Source organism: Pomacea canaliculata, linkage group LG6 (genome assembly GCF_003073045.1).
Source record: "Pomacea canaliculata isolate SZHN2017 linkage group LG6, ASM307304v1, whole genome shotgun sequence".
Lineage (NCBI taxonomy): Eukaryota > Metazoa > Mollusca > Gastropoda > Architaenioglossa > Ampullariidae > Pomacea > Pomacea canaliculata.
This window is the reverse complement of record NC_037595.1, coordinates 9,284,200-9,306,839: the sequence shown is the minus strand read 5'-3', so window position 1 is coordinate 9,306,839 and position 22,640 is coordinate 9,284,200. Positions and strand designations below refer to the sequence as shown.

The window sequence follows — 22,640 nt, the reverse complement described above, 5'->3', positions numbered from 1 at the left end:
TGATACAGGACGACATTTTGTGTTGTCAATCTTGAGAAAAGTTGTCACAGAACACATTAGTCACACAGTGTAAGATGACTACATATTTCTAGGGAATACATATACTCTTGCATTCATACACATAACAATAAACAAATCTGCTGGACGTAACCCACGTTGACAACTGTGATCACGTGACCAGTCGTCTCTTTCCCGCTCAACGTCACAGATCCGTTGTTCGGGCTGAAGACGGGGTTGTTGTCATTGACGTCCAGGACAATAACGAGGACGGAGATATTCGTGTTGTTCTGCAACGAGAGATTTACTTGCATTTTACACTTGATTACAGTGCACATTTATTTCTCAAATAATTGCAGTAAAATATCTAAATTAGGATAGAGTAATTATTTATGTATCATGCCGTTCCATTTTCTACAAAACTATAAGAAAATGCAGAAGAGTTATGACTGGTACCTGGTTGTTGGTGTTGATGACAAGAATGTGACGATCCTCTTTCTCTCTGTCCAGCGGCTTCTTTGTGCGAAGAGTTCTTACAAACACATAAAGTAATGATAAACCATCTATTAGGCATCCAATATTATATCACTATATGTTTTTAAGAAGTAATTTAAGTGTATGTGTATTTTAACATTTATCAAACTGTAATACTACCTTCTTGTGCGATTGCCTGGCAGTGTCCATTAATGTCTCAACAGACATAGAAAGTAAGCAAATTAAGAAAAAAGAGATTTTCCGACGAGCACCTCAAACTAGGGCACACTGTCTTGGTTATGTCCTTGATTACTAGCACGGTAATAGCTGAAAATGTCCATGATCATTTCCTCTCCATGCATTGTAATATTGCCATTACTACTACTATGAACTAAATTTATAATCAGAGTAAATATACATCGAAATAATACCCTTCATTAAGTTCAAACTTGTCATGTTGAAGCACAAAGTGATCGTCACGATTCTGAAACAAAAGAACCTGATGTAGGTAACAACCACTAAAGTGAAAGTTTTTTTTTGAAAAAAACACATCTTGTTATTTATTATTGGCTTTTGCAACAGAATCAAAAGAATCAGCAACGTTAATGGCAAGTCTCCGTTTTAGTTTAAAGTAAACACAATTACCGAACAACATTCTGATTAACATAGGCACATTGAACAAGCGCAGGAAAAATCACAGTAAGATAGCGACTAGTTATTGATACATTGAAACCAAAATTTTTGATGATGCAAATAACAGAATTGAAGAGGTACAAACACTTCCAGAAAACATCTACTTTCTCGTAGGAAGTCATACCCTAAGTGCATTTTGTCAATTTTTGGAGTCAAATTAATGTCAGATTTGAAACTCCTCGTCAAAAGTAATTATTCGGAATGTAAGCAAACATATAGATCATCGTCTTCAGACTAAAAGTCGCAGCACGCTGTTGACACAAACCAAGATGTCGCCAACGTAGGTCCCTGGGGGCAAGTTCTCGTGAACCGTGAAGTTGTATGACGTGGCGTTGAAGGAGGAAGGAAGATGGATTCCAACAGGAACTGTTGTACAGCGCCTATAACAATAATGTAATACAATACGCTTTCGCATATACAGTGAATATATATATGAACACGCAAGCTTCATATCTTCTCTTTGTGTATTGTGTTATTTCCGTGTGCGGACGTTTTGCCGACGGACGTTTCACCGCCGGACGTTTCGGAGCCGGACGTTTTGTCGACTGGACGTTTCGCCGCATTATGTCAGAGAGAGAGAGAGCTTACTTACTTCTCAAAGAATGAAAGTAACTACTAGATTACACAATAATTCTTTATTTCAAACAAATTTTACACACAGACTTAACAGACAGTTCACTTTGATTGTCACAGATTATGCGCAACAGCTTTGAGAAAAAACATTGATACAATGGCGAGAGAAATGTGTGAGCTAACGTTCACATGAGGAGGGATAGTGAGAGAGAGTTCACTGAAACATTGATACAATGGCGAGAGAAATGTGTGAGCTAAGGGGCGTCACACACTTGACTTCGGCTAAAGGTCCCGCGTGAAATGCCGAAATGAAGTGTCCCGCGCCGAAACGTCCGGCGGTGAAACGCCGGTCGGCAAAACGTCCGACTCCGAAACGTCCGGTGGCGAAACGTCCGATCGGCAAAACGTCCGGCTCCGAAACGTCCGGCGGCGAAACGTCCGTCGGCGAAAAGTCCGTGTACCGTTATTTCGTCCTGAGATGAAAATCCACCGAGACCGCATTTATGAGTAGTGTTGTTGTTGTTGTTGTTGTTGTTGTTGGTGTTGTTGTTGTTGTTGGTGGTGGTGGTGGTGGTGTAGGTGTTGTTGTTGTTGTTTGTGGTGGTGGTGGTGGTGGTGGTAATCTCTGTGTCACCGACTTGTGAATACAGTGATGTTGATATTTTCATAGAATGGTAAAAACTCAAGCAACAGCAACTAGGAACGAAATACAAAGGTGACGCACTTCCGCTCACCTCTGTGAGTTGTTAGTGAGACTGTCACACGCTTCAACCAGCGCGTAATACGTTTGTGAACTGTTCAGAGCCTGTAGAAGCCTTGTTTCCCCAGTTGTGTCATTGACTGTAATGACACCGCAGGCATCATTGCTTGTTACAGAGGACACACACCTGTACCTGAGCACTGCATTCTCACCTTCGTCAGCATCGCTTGCATTTATCTGAAATATAGATGAGACTAAGCTTATGGCTGTTAATTATCACAGTTCATTAATAAGAACTAGGTGGAGGTTTTGTAACTGGTGGAAATGGGAGTTTAACGAGACATCAAAGCAGCAAAGTATAGACTATATTCATCTAAAGAAGACTAAACGGTCTCGTATGGTGTTTTTCAAGAAACTTGTTGAGAGGATACACTGAGGAGCAGTGTTCAGAATTTGCATCACATTTAGAGATCATAGGAATCTGGAAAATCGTAAGGTTTGGAATGGTAATAGATATACAGCAGTGTGACTACATTTCTTTTGGGAATATAGGATCTATTATTTACTCACATTTACAAGAAAAAATCATCCATAACAGAAAAAACATAAATAACATTAATATTAGACAAGTATTTACTGTCTCCACGAAAGCATCCCTGCTGTTGTTCACTACGGTCAGTCTGTAGTTGGTGTTGTTGAAGACGGGGCTGTTGTCGTTGACGTCTAGAACAGTGACCAACACTGAGATGTTTGTGTTGTTCTGCAAAAAGAGAAAACATATTGATACTTTTTTTTTTGGGGGGGGGGATTTATTTATTCAATTGCAATTGAGTTTTATACCTGTTATAAAACATTAGTCGAGAAAAAGAGTGTTTTTAGAGGTTTTCCTACCTTGTTGTTGGTGTTGATTACAAGAGTGTATTTGTCTCGGTCCTCTCGGTCTAGTGGTATCGTTGTTCGGAGAGTTCTAAACAAAGCGTATTTATAAAGCATTGGTCAAAGTAGGCACCTTAAAATTAAACATAATAAATCAAAGTTAATATAATACCGATTATCTAACTCCTTGACTCTGGCAAAAATGCGTGCAGACAGTGTGAGGTAGACACTCTTCATTTTTCACACACTGGCAAAATGCGCATGCTTTTGTTTTCTGCACGAGAAAGACGTTTGGCCACTGAATTCACGACATTTATATTTCATGAAGAAATGAAATAATTATAGTTTCAATACCTTTGATTGAGTTCAAAGTTGTCATCTTGAAACGTGTAGGAATCATTGTAACTCTGAACGAAACAAGACCATGCTGACAGTTAATCACTGAATTTAAAGTCTTATTCATGAAACGAACAAATGTCACATCAAAAATTTACATCTTTTTGAGTGAATGAATTAAGCGACAATGTCACAGTTGGGAAGGTACTGGGAAAATAAATAAATATCAGTGCAAAAATATCAACTGAATAAATTCTTTGTTTTTGGTTTTTTTCCCCCATGCGGTATGTACTTGGCGGATTCTCCTAAATGTGATTTCATTGAACTGGTGGAAAGGTTGATAAGGTTTAATTGTTTTTAACATTTGTTTGGATGATGTAACCAAGATCAGTTGTGTGCTAGTGTACCATAAGTCTGTATTAGGCAGACTAATAGGCAGATATTATAATAATTACTTTGCATTAACAAATTCCTAGGTAATGAGGTTATGTTTTTGTGGACATTCTTTTCTCTCTTTGTTATCCTGCACTGGTCTCTTATTGAGATTCAAGAATAAAGTTATATAAACTGTACTTACCAGAAAAAAATAAATCAACTGAATGAATAACATGAACACACGCTTACTTTTATTTTTAACAGTGAAAAAGAAGTAAAATTATGATAAAAGGTTTGCAGAATGAACGTATTTTATTTATGAACACTACTTTGTATTTGTATACTGTTCACACGAACCAAGATGTCGCCAACGTGTGTCCCCGCCGGCAAATTCTCGTAAACAGAGAAGTTGTATGAGGTCACGTTGAGTTCAAGGTCGGGATGAAGACTGATTACAACAGGAACTGTGGTGCAGCGACTTAAAAAATAAAACAATACAGTAAGTCTCTAAATAATAAAATAATATTGTTTAAGAATATAAACGAGAGGTTGACTAAAATTACTTTAATATATTCTGAGAATAATAAAAGCAATTATGAATTTCAACTTTGAACAGTTCGCCGTACCTTTACCACACAGCCTACAGACATCTTGCTTACAACTGAAAATTATTACAGAGATATCTAGTAACTAACCATGACAAACTGACATAAGACCTTTCCACTCACCTTTGTGAAATATTAGCAGGACTGTCACACGCCTCCACCAACGCAAAATACATCTGTGAAATGATCAGAGACCGTTGTAACCTGACGTCACCAGTTGTGTTGCTGACAGTAACAACACCACATCCATCACTGTCAGGTGCGAGGTAGGACACGCATTTGTAGTGGATTTCGGCATTCTCACCTTCATCCGCATCACTAGCATTGACCTACAACACATATAAATGCTACGATAGTACAGCTTAATTATCGGCACAATAATTTCGCAATATATAGGTAAGTATTACAATGATTTTTTAGTCTTAATTCTTTCATGAAATTTAAAACATCCACCAAAACATAAAAAATGAAACTGCATTTAATAAGAGATTGCTCGAATGGCTGTTTTACATTCACGAGAATTTGTATGCACTAGAAGTAGTAGTATTCCTAATTGACAAATCGAAAACTACACACCTGTAAATAAAGGAATAACTGAAGATGTCATGCAGCAAAGGCATGTTTCTTTTAAAGACATTGTACGAAAAACATCTTGCACGGTAAGAGCAGTGAGAAAAACTCACCGTCTCTAAGAACGCGTTCACACTGTTGTCCATCACGATCAGCACGTAGCTGGAGTTGATGAAGACAGGACTGTTGTCGTTGACGTCGAGGACAGTGACTAGCACGGAGATGTTTGTGTTGTTCTAAAGAGAGAGAGAAAGAAACAGAGGGATCGATTGATTGATTGATTGATTGATTGATTGATTGATTGATTGATTTGATTTTTTTTTTATCATGTTATGTGTTTAGCTCCAGAAAGGACAGAGAGAGATTTGATACCTGGTTGTTGGTGTTGATGATAAGCATGAACTGGTCATCTGTTTCTCGATCCAGAGTCTTTGTCGTGCGAAGAGTTCTAAACAAAACGTTTTCTAAAGAAATATTAAAACTATTTTAAAACTGATCGGTATTTAAGAACGCTCGAATAGTAGACAAATATCAGACCATTTCGTCTGATTTTATCCGTCAGCTCAATTTTATGCCAAAAGCAACTTTAAAATACCTTCTTGCTTATTTCACACTGGACAATTGCCACTACCGTCCTTATTCTACCAAATTTACAGTAAATTAAAGTAAATATAAAAATTATACCTTTCCTCAAGCTCAAATTTGTCGTGTTGAAGCATAAAGAGCCTGCTGTATATCTGATATGAAAACAAATTTACAGACCTTGGAGATAAACCTTAGGATATTAAAAGAAAATTTCTACATAAAAGGAAGTATGTTCACACTTAGAAATAATACAGTTAGTAGACTCTGCGAGAATCATCTAATTATTATCAGTAGAGAAAAGTGACATTGAAAATAGGAGAAACATGTTATTGATATTTTATCCAATGAGCAGGAAAACTGAGACAACACAGAGAGGGCAGAAAACGTCTTCTCTTTAGAAGCGCGAGCAACTAAAGATAAGTCAGAAAAGTAAACTATTGCCACCATCAATTAAGTTTTGGAAAGTCTCTTTATTATACACTAATTTCCAATTTTAATGATCTATAAATTGTTTCAGGCTTGAACAAATACAGACTGCTATAAAAGATTGAAAATAAAGTAAAAATATTGACACATTGTTGACACGAACCAAGATGTCTCCAACGTACGTCCCCGCCGGCAAATTCTCGTGAACCGTGAAGTTGTATGACGTCACGTTGACCTCTAAGTCGAGAGCAACTGTAACGGGAACTGTGGTGCACCGCCTGTAACGAAAGAATTCCACACAGCATAACATCTCTTAGTGTTGTAAGCTAGCAATTGAAATAAACTGTCCTTTTTTAAAAGTCAGTTCTAGATAGGAAAGATCCTAACCCTCATTGTGTTAACAGATTTCTCTGTTTTTATACCATTGTTACAATGATCCATGCACGCTGTAGCATGTCTCAGATGTTTTCTTTTTGTTCAGACGGCTGGCATCTGTACACTAGCAGCCACCATTAATCACCTAGTATACGCATTATTAATACAGAGACAAGAACTGACAAAATTTCTGCTCACCTTTGTGAAAGATCAGATGGACTGTCACACGCTTCAATCAAAGCAAAATACATTTGTAAACTGTTCAGATGGTGACTCAACCTGAGCTCCCCCGTTTTGTTGTTGATTGACACTACACCGCAGGCATCAGCCCAGAGTAAACTGTAAGACACGCATTTGTACACGAGGTCTGCATTTTCACCTTCGTCAGCATCAGTAGCATTGACCTGAATCATAGATGAGACAGAATTGTATGTAAGGTTGACATTCATTAACTACTCATTCAGATTCGTAACATTGTGCTGAACAAATGTTAAACTTTTGCTGTCATACACACTAGTCGTTAGCTAGCAATGAGAATATTATATTTCAAAAATAAAATTATTTCTTGTTATGGTCTTTTAAACTGGAGAAAACCAAAAAATTCCATTTCTAGAGGACACATTGTTTTGTAGTGAATAGCCTTTATCGTTTTTTCTGAAATATGAATGTTAATATGAATTATAAGTAAAGACATTTACTAAATCAAAAACAATATCACCAGAGTGAGGATAACCTTGTTAGAAAAAGTCTTCACTTTTCCAAATGAAAAAACCAGCCAAAATAGTTGAATGATTATCAAAAACACATAATGTATAGAACAACAAGACTATGTGTACAAAATACTTCAAAATACGTCAACAAGAGTAATGGCATAAATAAAAGCAGAGACCAACTCACCATCTCTACAAATGAACCAATGGTGATGTCAGTCACTGTCACACTATAGCTGGGCTTTTCAAAGACAGGACTGTTGTCGTTGATGTCGGTCAGCTCTATGGTGATGGTGATGCTACACATCCCAGCGCTGCAGTCTCCTCCTTGTGTAGGTGTGTACTCGACCGTGCCCAGCTAAAACAATATCATCAATGTGTTTCTCATCTTGACATTTGTTGATATGTTCGGTATGTAAATTAATTATGCCATAGTGCGACTGAAATAAAGTTATGGCAGTAGGCATGCAGTGTTAGTGACAAATTGCCAAAGCCGACATCACTAACCGTAATATTTAGAGAAGAAATCGTTTCTCTGTCCAGAGCAGAAGAATTTGTTACAGTCACGACTCCATACCGCGGTTTCTCCACATTGTCTGTTTGGATGGTGAAGGAGCTTTGTAGAGGGTCTAATGTGTAATTAAACAGAGCATTTTCTCCCTGAAAGTAAAAAAAATACTTTGTGCTAACATATTCTAACGTTTATAATATTAATGTCAACTAAATAATGAAGAAATAGAGATTGCTGTAAAACAGAATCAAGAACCTGATGTTTACTGTCTAGGTCACTGCAATATAGACTAAACAAGAAACTTTTGACAGATACTTCTATATACTTTTATTTAGATAGTGATTCTGGATAACTACCAATACTACTGCTGACTTAAATGTTGATGCAGCGAGTGGATTAACGGACGAAAACCCCTTTTGAAGAAATAAAATCTTCCCACCGTATCAGCATCAAGAGCAAGGACCCTAACAACTGACAGTCCTGCAGCACAATGTTCTGGAATTCTGACAAGATTTGGATTGTCTGGCTCAAACATTGGGCGGTTGTCGTTGATGTCGTCTACCACCACCATGAGAGTGGCAACCGCTGACCTCCACGAGTTGTGCACCTGGTTGGCCTGAGGGTAATCAAATAGTATATGCAACCATGTGATAATTGAGTTTTTCACGCGCAGGCACAGAAGATAATGTAAGGTGTGAAATATGTGTAAAACAATGGCTTGTGTTGAGATCTTCACGGATGTAAACAAAGTTCGTCAGCAAATTTTCTAGTAAATGACTGTAATAGCCCGTAAAAAAAATCATCATTATGCACTGCAGCATCGAATGACAGTTTCATATTTCCTTAACTGGTGAAATCACAGAAAGTATAGTAGGAATGTGAAGTATGTATTTTGTCCTAATTAACTATAATACACAAAGTAGACGTAGTCTTAAGGTAAAAGTAAGTGAAGAAATTGCAACCTGCACTTTCATTATGGAAAGATTAAATAAGCCGTAAGGTAAACCATTAGGTTTGTACTTTTCAAAGTATGCCATTAAAACCAAAGCTGAAATGCACACTAGAGCACAATATCAGAATATCGAATGAAACACGTGGATTTAAAATTAACAGAAAACACGACATTCATAAAAGCTGTAAAGAGGCACTAGCTTGATGAACATACCTTGATCGTCAGATTAACGAAGGGTTCTGCCTCTCTGTCCAGTACTCGCGTAACCCAAACAAGTCCAGTGTCATTGCCTATGCCTACGGTATCACTGATGCCTAAAATAATGAAATTTAACACACAAATTACATTGAATGCACTTAGCAGTTGGTTGGTAATCTCTGTTATTTGTTTATTCAATCAGATATTTGCAAGGAACAGTTGGATGCAAAGAATTTGTCTGATTCACTCATGATGGTTCAGAATGATGACCACTGGAAACTATCATGTACTTAACACTTTAGGCAACAGGTAACTAATATATTATTTTTTTCAAGTACGTTCGTCACGTTTATTTGAATATTCTTCTTACCCACAACAAGTTTTCAAAAAAGTCAACAATGAAAGATGGTAGAAACACTCTTTTATGAAAAGAAAACTTTATTTCGATGTCAGTCTGTTTCTACAACACGTACGGTTTGGGTAAGGTGATTTGGCTAGTGATTAGTGCTCTCTAATTAGGTAAATCATCAACAGTTAGAACTCCTTAAAACTACTTGGCTATGTAGTTCTTCACCTTTATTCACAACGTAAATGCTTTGTTTATTTTCTCTAGAAACTCCAGTGATTCGCGCCAATTTCAACGGCAGTAGAAGACAGACGTGAATAACACGTCGTTATGATGTTCAGTATATTATGGATCGTAGGACAAAACTTCATTAACATTGTGTTAGTTTTAGGAACTTTCTTATTTTAAAAAATCGAAATCGCTGATACTAGAAAGTCTAAATAGACTTTTTGCTAGTAGTGAGGCTATAAGATAGAAGGTAAAATGGTTCGAGTATTACGGCATTGAGAAAATGATGTGAGTTTCCTATACTGTGTACATTAAAGATTACAATGTATTCCATGATTTTGTGTTAAAGACGTCATCTTCTATATTTTATAATATATATATATAGTTTCATATCAACATTGTGGCAATTGTTATTTACCAACAATTTTATTTAATGTCAATTACATTTTCTTGGCAAATCTGTTAGCTAATGAGTTCTTATGTAATTGTTATGAATGTAATACCAAACTATGCTTTTTTTCGAAAACGCTTTGTTACTGTGTTATTCGAGATTTACCTTAAGCCTTCCACATTTAGCATCGTTTACACATTTACACATTCACACAAAGGATTAATACTCAAGAAATACTCAGGCACAGACACACAGAAAAATAACTCACAAAGCACGCACAGACCATAAGATATGAAAGAACCCAATTGATGAAAGTTTCAAGAACTAACTGTTGGTGGAGTATGTGACAATGTCGTTGATCCCAGTGTCTTGGTCAAAGGCAAACACAGGGGGAGAGGTCAGTTGTGGCACATTGAGCACAGTGGAGTTCTGAAAGAAGAAAAATCAAGCAAGTGGTTACAAAGAAGAAAAGAGTTGTTTCCTCGGACTCGAGTTGCTTCTCACCCCTTAATAACACTGTATAGTCTGGGTCAGAAGATTTTGTCCTTTTCACTGTCTAAAACTAATCATCAGCAGTACATATGGATGCAACCCTAAGGAAACTAACATATTTTACAAATGTTTTAAATCTTACATAAGCATTTGGTAATATTTTAAAATAGCCCAGTGGTTTCATAGCTAGGTGAAAAGGGAGTAATTTAAGCGATTCGAGTTGTACTGCATAAATGAAGTCAGTTAAAAGTTGCGGTGGTGGGCTAGTTATTATTGTCTACTATGGTGGAATTTTGAGTTTTAAATGATGTCAGGCATCATTTAAAATTATGTTCACTGCCAATATTATTAATACAAAATCGACGGCTATTTGATCTCTCGGGTGTTGTTGTCATACAGTCTGAACTGGAAAGTTGTTTTACAATTCTGAACTGAATAAAGACAAATTTTAACTATTACCTCTTCTTGCACATGTATCGTGTAGACTGGGTTGTCAAATACCGGGTCATTATCGTCAATATCAGTGATGTTGATAACGACTTTGGTAGAACCAGTTCGCCCAGAGTCAAAGTTAAAGCCATGATTCTGTCAAACAAATAAACGATTAATGTGAAGACCTGAGTGAAGAAAGGAAATTGAATAAAAATAAACAAATTTTGTACCAGTTATACTTTCTATGGATTTTAAACTATTCCAGACCTTATGATGTGCAGCGAAAGCAACCACATCAAGCATATTTAAAGTCTACTTTCTTCATTGAAAAATGAATCTATTCATTTTTTTTTTATTTCTACACGTTTCATTTAAACTGTTTCCATTAAAACATCTGAAAACTACATTTGAATAAATGACGAAACTTGATGAAAAGGATTCTTGCAAATAAAAAACTATTTATCAATGTCCAAAAATGTGAACACAGGAAGCTGGAAAGAAAGGAGACCAGTCTAATGTACTCCACATTTTAACCACCTCTCTTCTACTGGTTTGCAGTTTATCCAATATCGCTTGTAGAGGTGTGATTAATGCACATTTCTTACCGTCGTGACCAGTACAGTAAGTTCGAACTCGACTTCTCCTTTTTGATAAGAAATTAATCTGTTTACTGAAATGACACCGTTAGACAATCGAAATGCCTCATCTGTGTTTCCCCCCTAAACAGAAAAAAGCAAAACATGATGTCGTAAAGCACTTTCCGTAAGTAAAGAATAGTAAACAGTACATTTTCTAATCTTCATTTAATTAATTATTAACACAGTATTAACTGTTTTGTAATCAGTGTCAATATGAAACGTGCGAAAACTGCAAATGAGCCTATTGAGATATAGCCATTATTACACCATTAGACTCAACATCACCAAAAAAGTATAGAAGAAATTGCGGATTTTAGGAAATGTTCACTAAATGAGATGAGAAAAAAGTCTGGAGCAATTTTTGCCGCTGTCGATGCCTGTAATAGTAAAACTTACTATTTCTAAGTAGTGTGCTCTATCACCATTTCTAGTTTATTTTTAAATAAAGTGCCAAAAATAAAATGGGTAAGTAAGAAGTAAGTAAGTAAAAATAAAATGTGGTGGCATCTGCAGAAAAACCGTTTATAATATCTCTTGAGATTTGTAAGGTAGTAGCAGAAATACCACCACTAACAACAGCAAAGCACTACTACTGACTGCTGTTACTTCTGGTGCTACTCGTGTCTACGTAAGACAATCTAACTGCATTACATTGCAGTGCAAACGCAAGCAGGGAAACAACAACTTTTTAATTTACAATCATAAGACTTTAATCCGTTAAGGCAGGGGTGGAAAAAGCTTTCTTTTTGCGGGCCGGTCTCAAAATTCTAAGCTATGCGAGCCAGTAGACCAAAAACCCAGGCCAAGTGAAAATGGAATGGACAACAAATGAGTACATAATTACTTACTGAATTTATTGTGTAAAGTGAGGCTGTTTGAATTTGGTCACATTAAAACTTTAATATTCTCTAACGACTACATCCGACATGTCATCGTTGTATTTGTTATCTTTGTACTTTTTGTTAGAATGTTATGGACTGCCGATTTCTAACGCTCTTGTACTTGATAAATGAAATTTCAATCAAAGTAACCTATGCTGAATAAAAAACAACAACAAAAATAAATAAATAAATAAAAAAGGGGACTTTACATTTTGGCAGACGGGCCATACTTCGCTCACTCCTGGGTTAAGGTATACAGCACAGTTAATCTCTCTTACATACACAGACCCAAACAAACACACACACACACAACCCCCAGAGACATATGCCCTCTCGTAAACACACACACACACACTCAGACTCGCACAACACACACATGTGTGCAAACATACACATATATAGATAGCACACGTGAGAGATGAAGGAGAGAAAAAGAAAAATGTAGGAGGAAGATTACCACTGAAAGGTATTTAAACAACTCATCTTACGCAGAAACGACATAAAGTTTACTGTAAGAGCACTTCTATTAACTGCAGGAGACAGGAGCGCTTCTAGAAACCTGAAACATTGCTGTTATGGTCGGACATTGCTGACTACCATGTACCATCTTAACAAAGACTGCCTTGTAAGTCTTATAATGTAAACAATTGCAAAACTTTGTGGGCCTCTCAGTCTAGTAACTGCAAATCGTTGTAATAGTACAGGTGTAAAAAATAAGTGCTACTAGAGAGTTTGGTTCACTATAAGAACAAAGGAAACGAAGAATACGTGAGCACAATGCTTAAATAATTCCTCAATTTTTAACCATATAAAGTGAAAGTACACTAAAAACTAAAGTTTGGTGGCATAAAGAATCTGTCAATTAACACATAAGGCTTTTCAAAGCCGACAGAATTACGTTTATTTATATTAAAAAAAGCAAAGGGAAAATATAAGAAAAGGCACACAAAACCTGGAAGTTGTAACTCTCTTGAGTATAAGTTGCACAATCTTTGTCTGTGTAAAAATCTGCAATATTGTTCAGGTTTGCGACTGTAGTATTCACTGAGGCAAGCTGTAGACAGAATGTGAATTTTAGAAATCTTTTTATCAAGAATATTCGCATTAAATAAAGTACATCAACTAACTGTATTTCGAAAACTTATCTTGGGTATCTTTATTATTTATCGATAATACGGAAAAAGATCGTGAGAGAATGCTTTAATTACAGGATGAACTGATAAACTCATAAACTGATATAAATACATGTGCTTTAATAATAAATATATCTATTCCAATGAAGAATAAATGCAGTGTCACCATACTAAGACTTAAGATTGTATCTCCTCCATTCACACTAACACAAAATACCTCTGGTATTTGAAAGTGCGGGCTTAATTTCAACACAGGATCAGAATCATCAGTGTAGTTCACCTCGATATTGACAAAAAGCTGTAAAAGGGAAACCAATCTGTGAGAACACAGTGGAACCTCGGTTAACGAACTTCATCCGTTCTGGAAAGCTGTTCGTTATCCGAGGCGTTCGCTAACCGAGGTTCCACTGTATTTCTTTTCGAAACTTTTTGAAACACTTTAAGAGGTATTTTTCGTCAACTAGCACAGAAAATGACCAAAATAATTGGAGACTTTTTTCTTCATATGTTTTTATGCTTTATGTAGCACGGCGCTCGATGCAGGTGCATTAATTTGTTTCCTTTAAGTTGTTCTCCTGGCTTTCATAGACTAGTGAAGTTCTCTTTGCAGTTATTACAGAAATGTTATTTTGCATGGGGCATTCCAGAAGGTTGGAGTGGGGTTGCTTTGTTGATGTAAACTCTTTATGATCGTGCATCATACAGTACTGAATGTTACCATGCCAAAAGGATACCTACAAACTGTTATGAATTATTAAAATTATTAAACATTTACCACACTGCTTTCAGCATTACTGCAAATAAGCTTGAAGCCCCATACTCTTGACATTTCACACAAGGTCTGCAACAAATTAGGATTTGTAGCATTAATAAACTGGTTTATTAGCCACATTAAAATGGAACTGACAAAGAAATAAAAATAGTCTAATTTTTTTCAAGCTAATGTTACTGTAAAATCTTTTAAAAAAATGTTCTAATAAACATGTCAGAAAATGTTATAGCTGTTATGTCCCTTTTAAAAATAGTACTTTTTCCTTTTAGAACTTTTCTTAGTTTTAGAAATAAGTGTCTTTATTTAGGTAGGTTATAACAAATCAAATGCTATAAAAAAAAAACCACGAAAGTAACAAAAAATTAACGTTTCTTGATAAAATTGTCAAGCATTAAATGATTGTTCATGTACTGTGAAATGGTTGTAAAGATATCTGAAGCAGAAAAGAACACAAAACCACTACATAAAAGTTAAATAATCAAACAGTTATGCACTGAAACTTTTTTTATGTAAATAGTGATGATATTGATAGAATTTCAAATTTTATACTTTAGGACTTCAGTTTCATAAAATTATCTTGATTCAACTGCATAAATCAAACGACTTGTTAGCTTTGAATCAGGAACTAACTCTGCACTATTAGAAGTGTTTGTATAAAGCTATAGATTAATACCCACCTTATTGTCATCAATTTCTGTCACATTTGTGTTTGATACCAGGGAAATCGTATACAGTCCTTCCAGAGAAGCAGTATAAAGTTCAACGAAGAATGGTATAAGTTGATGAGGCTCCCCTTTTTCTATACTGATGTTATTGGTGGTTGAAGTTGTAAACAATGTTTCACCTTAAAAAAGCCAAAAACTTAAAAATTGACATACAAACGCAAATATTCACCAAAGAAGGTTTACACGAAAGGGCTCACGAAAAGAGAATCTAGGGGGAAGACATTTAAGCACAAAATATAAAAGGAAAGAGAAAGAAACTGTTTTTATTTACACGTTCACTGTACACTCAGCTGGGGATGTGTCCACTGCCACATTAGTTGTGTGTTATTTTTAGCAGCTATGACAAAATGTTACATGTTCAGGTGACTGCTAGGCGTTACTATTCAATTAGCTAGGCCGAGAGGTGCAGACTAATAAAGTGTTTTGACTTAGCTAAGTATTTTCTCTTGCCCTAATCATCTCCTTTTAATATCAACTAAGGGCTAGACTGTGTATATCCTTGCTCTTTTGCATATTTATATCTTTATGTTTTATGTCTCTAATAATAATGTATCAGGATTTCACACGGGTACCCCCACCACATGTATATTTCTTTTAAATCTCCCTTTCTCGCTTTCTTTATTTCCCCCACGAAAGATATTGCACTGAGCTTTACACGGTCATGTGATAATAAAATTGCTTCCAACAGACCTTTAAGTAAGGCTGTGAACAAAAAATGTAATTAACAAGCACCGTTCTTTTAGAAGCCTTTTAAACGAGGATATAACGAGAAAAGATCGATTAGAAATATCTGGAACATTCCAGTAATATTAAATAAGGCTGCTGTCAGCTACAATTTTCATCCACACCAGCGTATACATATGACTAAGATAAGAAAGAACAGCCTACTGTTTTAGACATGCACACAGAATCAACGTCCTGACAGAAACTGATCAAATTTTGAATAGGACTTAAATAAAAACAAATAGCAGATTCTTATGAGTACTTTGTCAGTTTTGTCAGTTATGTTACTGATATATTGTTATAGACACGAAAATGGAAAACTCTAGGACTATACTAATATACCAGCACTTACCATATGAAATCTTTTCAGGTATAGAAATCTTCAAAGTTTTTTCAGTGTAGTTGAGAAAACAGCCATAATGTGAGCTTACCTGAGCGCACAGTGCAGCTGAAATGGAATGTATAAGGTACAATTTATAATTATCACATTATTATAATGGCATACTATATTACTCCTCTTTTAAAAGCAACTGATACTAAATAGATCTCTATTGAAATATCGAATTTACTTCTCTGAAGAATTTATCATGAAAATGTACGCAACAGTCTGTGAACGTTATAAATGTGTAAATGGAAAATCAGATGTGTTTTGCTGCTTGTATATGTAGGTTAATTTTCATAAATATTTTTCTCTGGTGGAGTGGTTTGCTCGAGTAAAGATATTGGAACTCTCTGCAAGTGTCTCAGCCCCAACTCTGTTTTTAAACAGGTAAAGTATCATTTTATCAGGAAAGTGAACACTATGTTACCTTCCATGATGAAGGCTCTAACAAAGGCAAATGCTCGTGACCGTGACGAGCACAGTTGAAGTACAGCCTTACCGGTTTTTTAGGACCAGCTCTTCGTTCTTTTTTCTCTGCATTTTTTGTAGTGCTCTTGGGGTTTTTTCAATCGTGTTTGGTGTCTGAATATTGAATACTGTTGATTTGTACTTTTTTGTTACGTCGCCTGTGATGGACTGTTTTCCGGAGTCTGCGCCTCATTGTTGCAGTGTTTCTGTGTTACCGAACGAACACTGGCCTCGGGGAACTGGGCCCGTGGGTAACAGGATGTAACTCTGACTACTCATGCCAACGTAATCTTGATAAGGGTACACTATGCACAGTCACCACACATCGGTCACTCACAATTTCCTCTACGAGACTCATGGGCTTCCACCCTGCTCTTCTCCGAACTCAAGACCTAACTACATGAGACAAAAATAAAGATTTATTTAACAAACAAAATAGGCAAATACAAACATTCTGCAATGTGGCTCACCTAGAGGGTGTATCAGTACTATCCGTTCTATTTGTACTTTCAATGTTACAGTGTTGTTTATTCCCGTCAAAACCACCTTTCGGTCTTAGACACATACGCACGCCAATTTAGTTATCGCACCGACAGTCTCTCTTGTGTCCATAGTCCACGTTTGTGGTAAGGTGAAGTGCAGTACTCTAGTCGACAATTATCGTATGACGATGACTCTCTTCTCGAAGACTGTCCGTCGTCACTTCCACGCTCGATCCGACAAACATATGAGAGAGCGACAACTGGTTTCCCGAAGACTGATTCAAGCAGTGTCCCGTTCCAGGGACATACAAGTGGCTTCTTCGACGAGTGCTTGCTCATCCGACTACACTATTGTACAGCATGTAGTGGTACGAACCAGAATGAGCAGTGGCACGTACAACCGCCGAACTAACACCACTTTGATGCGAAGTACTTCCCGACACCGGTTCACAACACACGTTCTCTCCTCGTTCGAAAATTTCTGTTGGCCTTGGCGTCGAACTCCTGCCTCTTATAGGTAGAGTTCTGATCTCGTAATCTTTGATTTTCACGGCGACATCTGGCAGTCCTCGCAGTCACTGTTCAGTGACTTGCATTTTGCGCCTAAGTTCTCCAGCTCAAGCTTTCCTTCTTCCGAGTCTTGCTTTCTTGGCTTAAGCTTTGATATCGGAGAAAGGCTGACGTTGGCGTTGGAGAAAGCTGAAGTCCTTTCGACAGCGGACCAGATGCTCCCCTCACACCAAAGTCGTTCCGAGAAGGGACTACACCCTTACCCTGTTTTCGTTTCCCGACTTGAAATAGTCACAAAGATACAACAAGAGATGCCATTGGTTAACCACTCACCTACCATGCTTCATCCAATCAACAATTAGCCAGCACAGACTACTGTTAGGGGGAACCCCTACCTCACTGACCCTCTGCCCCGCCTACAGGTGACTAATCAGTAATCCTCCCCCGTGTCAGGCTTGTAGGTCCTGTCAGTGTGAGAAACACTCAGGTGTTACTCTCTGTCTACCTGTCAGTCGTACGTCACTGCTGCGACTACAAATCCCAGCCGCACGTCAAAAGGCTGTCAGAGAAGAAGAAAAGACTAGAAAGGAATATTTTGGTAGTGGTACTGAGTTGAGGTGACTGCATCTATGCTCATGGCATTCACCTTCTTCTCGACATGAGTAGCTACACTGACAGTGAACACTCTTTGTTTTGAGGACATTATTGTTATTTTGTCTGTGTGTTTATAATTTTTGTGAAGAGCTTTGAGCTGGCCTTTGATAGTTGGATAAGCAAATTCGTTTGCATATTTCCTGTTAAATAGTTTTTACCTATTATAAAAACGATGATGTACATCTTCTTGTCACAGTTCTACCATCTTATCACTGGGTTAATCTGAAAAGAAAACAACCAAATCCCAACATCATAATACAAAATTTACAAGGAGGATTTGTCAAAACGTGAAATTAATCTGCAGTAAAAAGTAAATAATGAACGTTTGATCAGAACAATAGTTTTGGACAATCGAAAGAAGTCTGTAGCAGGTTATAGACATACCACATAAGATTATTTTGATATAGTCCGACTCATTGTATATGCAGTGAAGTATTGGTTTCTATCCAAACAGAACTGCAGTTTTCAATCTTCATTCTCAGTATTTGCCAGCTTTAGTTTGTTTTCGTGGGAACAAAATATTGTCCTGACGTTTGCTTTAAATCATACAGGTGAAAATGTCTAATAATATATCATTGATGGTGTAGCAGTCTTATTTCTTAATTGACAACTATTTTATTACTGTTTTCAGTGTAACAAATTAACCAGCATATTATTTACAGAAGTAACAGGGTGTTGGTATGTACTTCGATTTGCTTTTATATTAATTGAAACATCATGTGAGAGGTTATTACGAGCTAGAATACATTATATTTATATATTACAGATTATTTCCGTGGCCTAAAAAAATTAACACCATCTTACAAAACAATTTTTAAGAGACATCTAGTCTGATGAGTGACATAAAATGACGAGAATGTAATAAAAATGCATGCACTGTTGTAGTCCTCAGCCATCGTGCATAAACATATATCAAAGCCTGCTACTCACAGGTATTAAAATTATTTAGCGCTGTCAAAAAGCTTTATCCCTGGGTTAGAGCAATAACTGAGCAACATACTGGTGTGAACATATGAACACTTTCCTGCTCTCCTCAGGTGTGTCTCTCTCTTGAGGTTAAGTAGGCCTACACCGTGCTAGTGTTCAATGTGATATCACGGTGATGAACGTTTTCCCCAAGTGTAAAAAATGTCGCTAAACAGTAAGGGGTTGGTATAGAAATACTCATACCCTGTTATTCATGGACTCCTCACTCTTTCCCACCACAAAACATTCCAGTCCCTGTCCCTACATGTACCCGTCTGTAACGTTCTATCTCCTCTCTTTCTCGACATTAGTTGTTTATTTATCACTCACTCACTGTTATGTTTGACAAGTAGCAATATTCCGTTGTATAAGTTTTCTGGTTTAGACCTCAGCATAGATAGACACCTGCTGATGGCGAATGACGTTTAGGGGTTTACTTGCAATACTCCGGTTTTCCACTTTAAGAACCTTCAGGCATAGTGCTAAATCGCCTCTTGGTGGATGCACTTGTCACTTAAACCAGTAAACCAATTCTTGATAATGTTAGTGTACTCAGACATTACCTATAAACACACTTTCGCCTATCATTATTTCGAAGAGCTGCTGGAATGTCAGAGTTCAAGATGGAGGAAAGGAATGATGTTAAAGCAGCGATGAAAGATTCAGTCATTACAAACAATCAAACAGGTAAAATGTCAACTCGATGTGCTCCTAAGAGAATATCTTATGTAAAATGTGTTCAGTTCGGCAGTTTTGTGTATCATCCACAAAGCAGCCTGACTGCTGTATATTGCATGTCTACTGATAAGGTTTGACGGTCTGTTTCAACAGTGCGACCAGCACTTTAGGTTAGCAATAAAACACTTATACAGGGCGTTACTTTGAAAGTCTGTACCAAGCTCATAATAACTCACAGTAAACGTGTTTAGGCAGGTAGTAACCGTCGTCTTTGTATACCGTATCAGCCAGCCTAGGTAAAATGCAAACCTGTTACACATCTAATAAGATACGCAAAAATAATACATACACATTAAGCATTTCGTCCGCTATATAAGCAAAATGTCATCATTGTATGACCATAAAGATTTTCGATAGCAACATTTTTAATTCACCTTAGACTGGTCAAGATAATCCTGAAGTTCTGAAGACAGTCAGTCTGATTAGAATGGATGATTACAGTCCCTTTCTAGTAAAACGAAGAAAATAGCTGTCTGGAATGGCTATTTGGCTTCATAGAGAGCTATGAAGGCACGGCAACGGGAGAGAGAGAGATGGACACAGCTTTCATACAAATGGCGTATAATGTTAATGGCGTGCAACCTTTCACCTTTACCTTAAGGAAAGTACCATTATCATTGTAATTTTTATATGCTTGTTCGAACCTCAGGGAACAAGGCACAAAGCATGAAACTCAAATTCCTTTCGTTCACTAATTAGCAGTTCCAAACAAAAACAAGAAAGGACGTTAATTTGAATGTCTACAGAACTGACCTTTAATTAACTTCTTGGTTAAGCTCAGTATCAGTATTTGTTCAAAATCTTAATCGTAAAATATAATCCAATAATCAAAAAGTTTTTTTTTTTACTAAACGCAATCAAACCATTTGGAAAAGCATACTTTTTAGCCCAAAAAAGCTGTTAAAATTATCTGCAACATTCAGGCTAGTTTTTAAAAGAATATCCGACGAACTGATTTGATGTCATTGACCCAAATGTTCTTATCTAAAACAATATATTTCACTTGGGATTCTGCTGTTTGCTTGATGGTATGGTTAGAGGGCAAAGAGTTATAAATCTTTACTTTGCTGTAAGGCTCAACTCGTGAAACAAATGGAACAACAATTCTATTTGGGTTCTTTTGGTTGTGTTGAAATAATGTACACTTTCCTATTTTGCACATGCGATTATCAATAAAACAAATATTAAAATTGAGTATACAGACGAAAGTTTTAAACTTAATTTATAGTTTATTTTCTCAAGCTGTAAAGATCTTGGCAGATGAAGGAAGACAAAGAAAAAAAATTAAGTGTCGTAAAGACATGCTACAAAATTTTGAGCTTTGGGTGGGGTGGGGGAATATACATCTAGAGGATTCAATTATCTGACACATATATAACAGGATGCTGTCAAATAGGACCACAGATAGACGACTAATATTATGGCGACTACTAGAACATCTCGTGACACAAACTCTATAACATCGACCAACGTCTAAATGTCAACAGTTAACAGTTATTAGTGTGCATTTACATATAAATCTATACTTACACCACAAGTGAATGTCTTATATCCTCGATGTTCGCCAAAGAAATAGGGAAAGTATCACCTGTCTGAACACCCGAAACATCTGGCAAGACAAACCAAACTCCACACCTGATATCACGAGCAAGAGACAGTTCTTTTATCTTTTCTACTTGTTCTCGTCCTCAAAAGGAGAAGAAAGGCTTGTCCTGTCATCGCCAGCCTACAGCAAGGCACAGTGTGAAGTGTTTATTGTCTGTCCCTCCCGCTGTAAACCGATCACAATCGTGTGTCGTACTTTTGAATCCTCTACTCGTTCTTGGTATGTCCCGGCGACACACACCAGAAATAGCTTCATCTTCTCGACCCTCTCGAATACTCTCTTTACTGTCGTGTTTGCTCCTTGAACGATCTGATTAGCAATCTCCTCTTTCGTGTTACCTACACTCCCATACAAACAATCGGGTAGTTTTATTTGTAAGTCACAGAACGCATTACTTTGGCTTTTACTTGGAACAGACTGGTCGCACGTCACGACACAAGGTACAATTTTAAACATTATTTACTTGTTTATTTATTTTATGCCACTCCTCCCGTGCCACAGGGAGGAAAAGGTGATGGTGTCCTGCTTTGTAATGAGACTGTTACTAACACGTCCCTTTCTGTGCAATAAAAAAAACTAATGCATTATCATTCTGGGAAAAATGAAAGTAGACGAAGGTAAAATTTATTTTTATTTGCAAAAAATAATAAGTAGAGATACATTATTCAAACAATCAAAGAAAGAACATAAGATTATTAACTGGGTTATGGTAAGGATGGAAAAAAGTCACAACATTCAGAAAATCACAGTAAAGATAGCTTCACGTGCTGATGGAGATTGAGACACGCAGACCCAAACCTGGTCTGAGGCCAAGTGTTACAACACTGTGAAGCTGCCTCCCTTTGAACAAATGTGTTATCGCCGCCGTAAAGTGCAGAAAATAGTTGTTTACACTTATTGCATTTATTGATGGATTGCTTCAACAAAAACACACAATGTCTCCTTTATGGGAGAAAGGAGGACAGAGAGTGAGGTGTGGTTTAAATAGTATATACATACATTACACTTTCATATTTTAAGACAAAACTGTCAAATTAGTCATTTTTATAGTGAACAACTATTAGTGATTTATAAGACACAGTCTTTGTTATCATACACGCAACTAGTTAGTAGTTTT

At 36.8% G+C, this 22,640-nt stretch overlaps 1 protein-coding gene and 1 long non-coding RNA gene across 2 annotated transcripts in view; both read right to left on the bottom strand.

Annotated features, from left to right (window-relative positions):
* LOC112566268 (protocadherin Fat 4-like) overlaps nucleotides 1–22,640 on the bottom strand; it is a 165,739-nt gene that overhangs the window by 80,982 nt on the left and 62,117 nt on the right. The window lies entirely within an intron of this gene.
* Nucleotides 15,095–18,427, bottom strand: LOC112566279. The gene is made up of 3 exons (XR_003099548.1): nucleotides 18,372–18,427; nucleotides 16,070–16,165; nucleotides 15,095–15,113 (listed from the first exon to the last, which is right to left on the bottom strand). It is a non-coding gene; the product is annotated as an uncharacterized LOC112566279 (long non-coding RNA).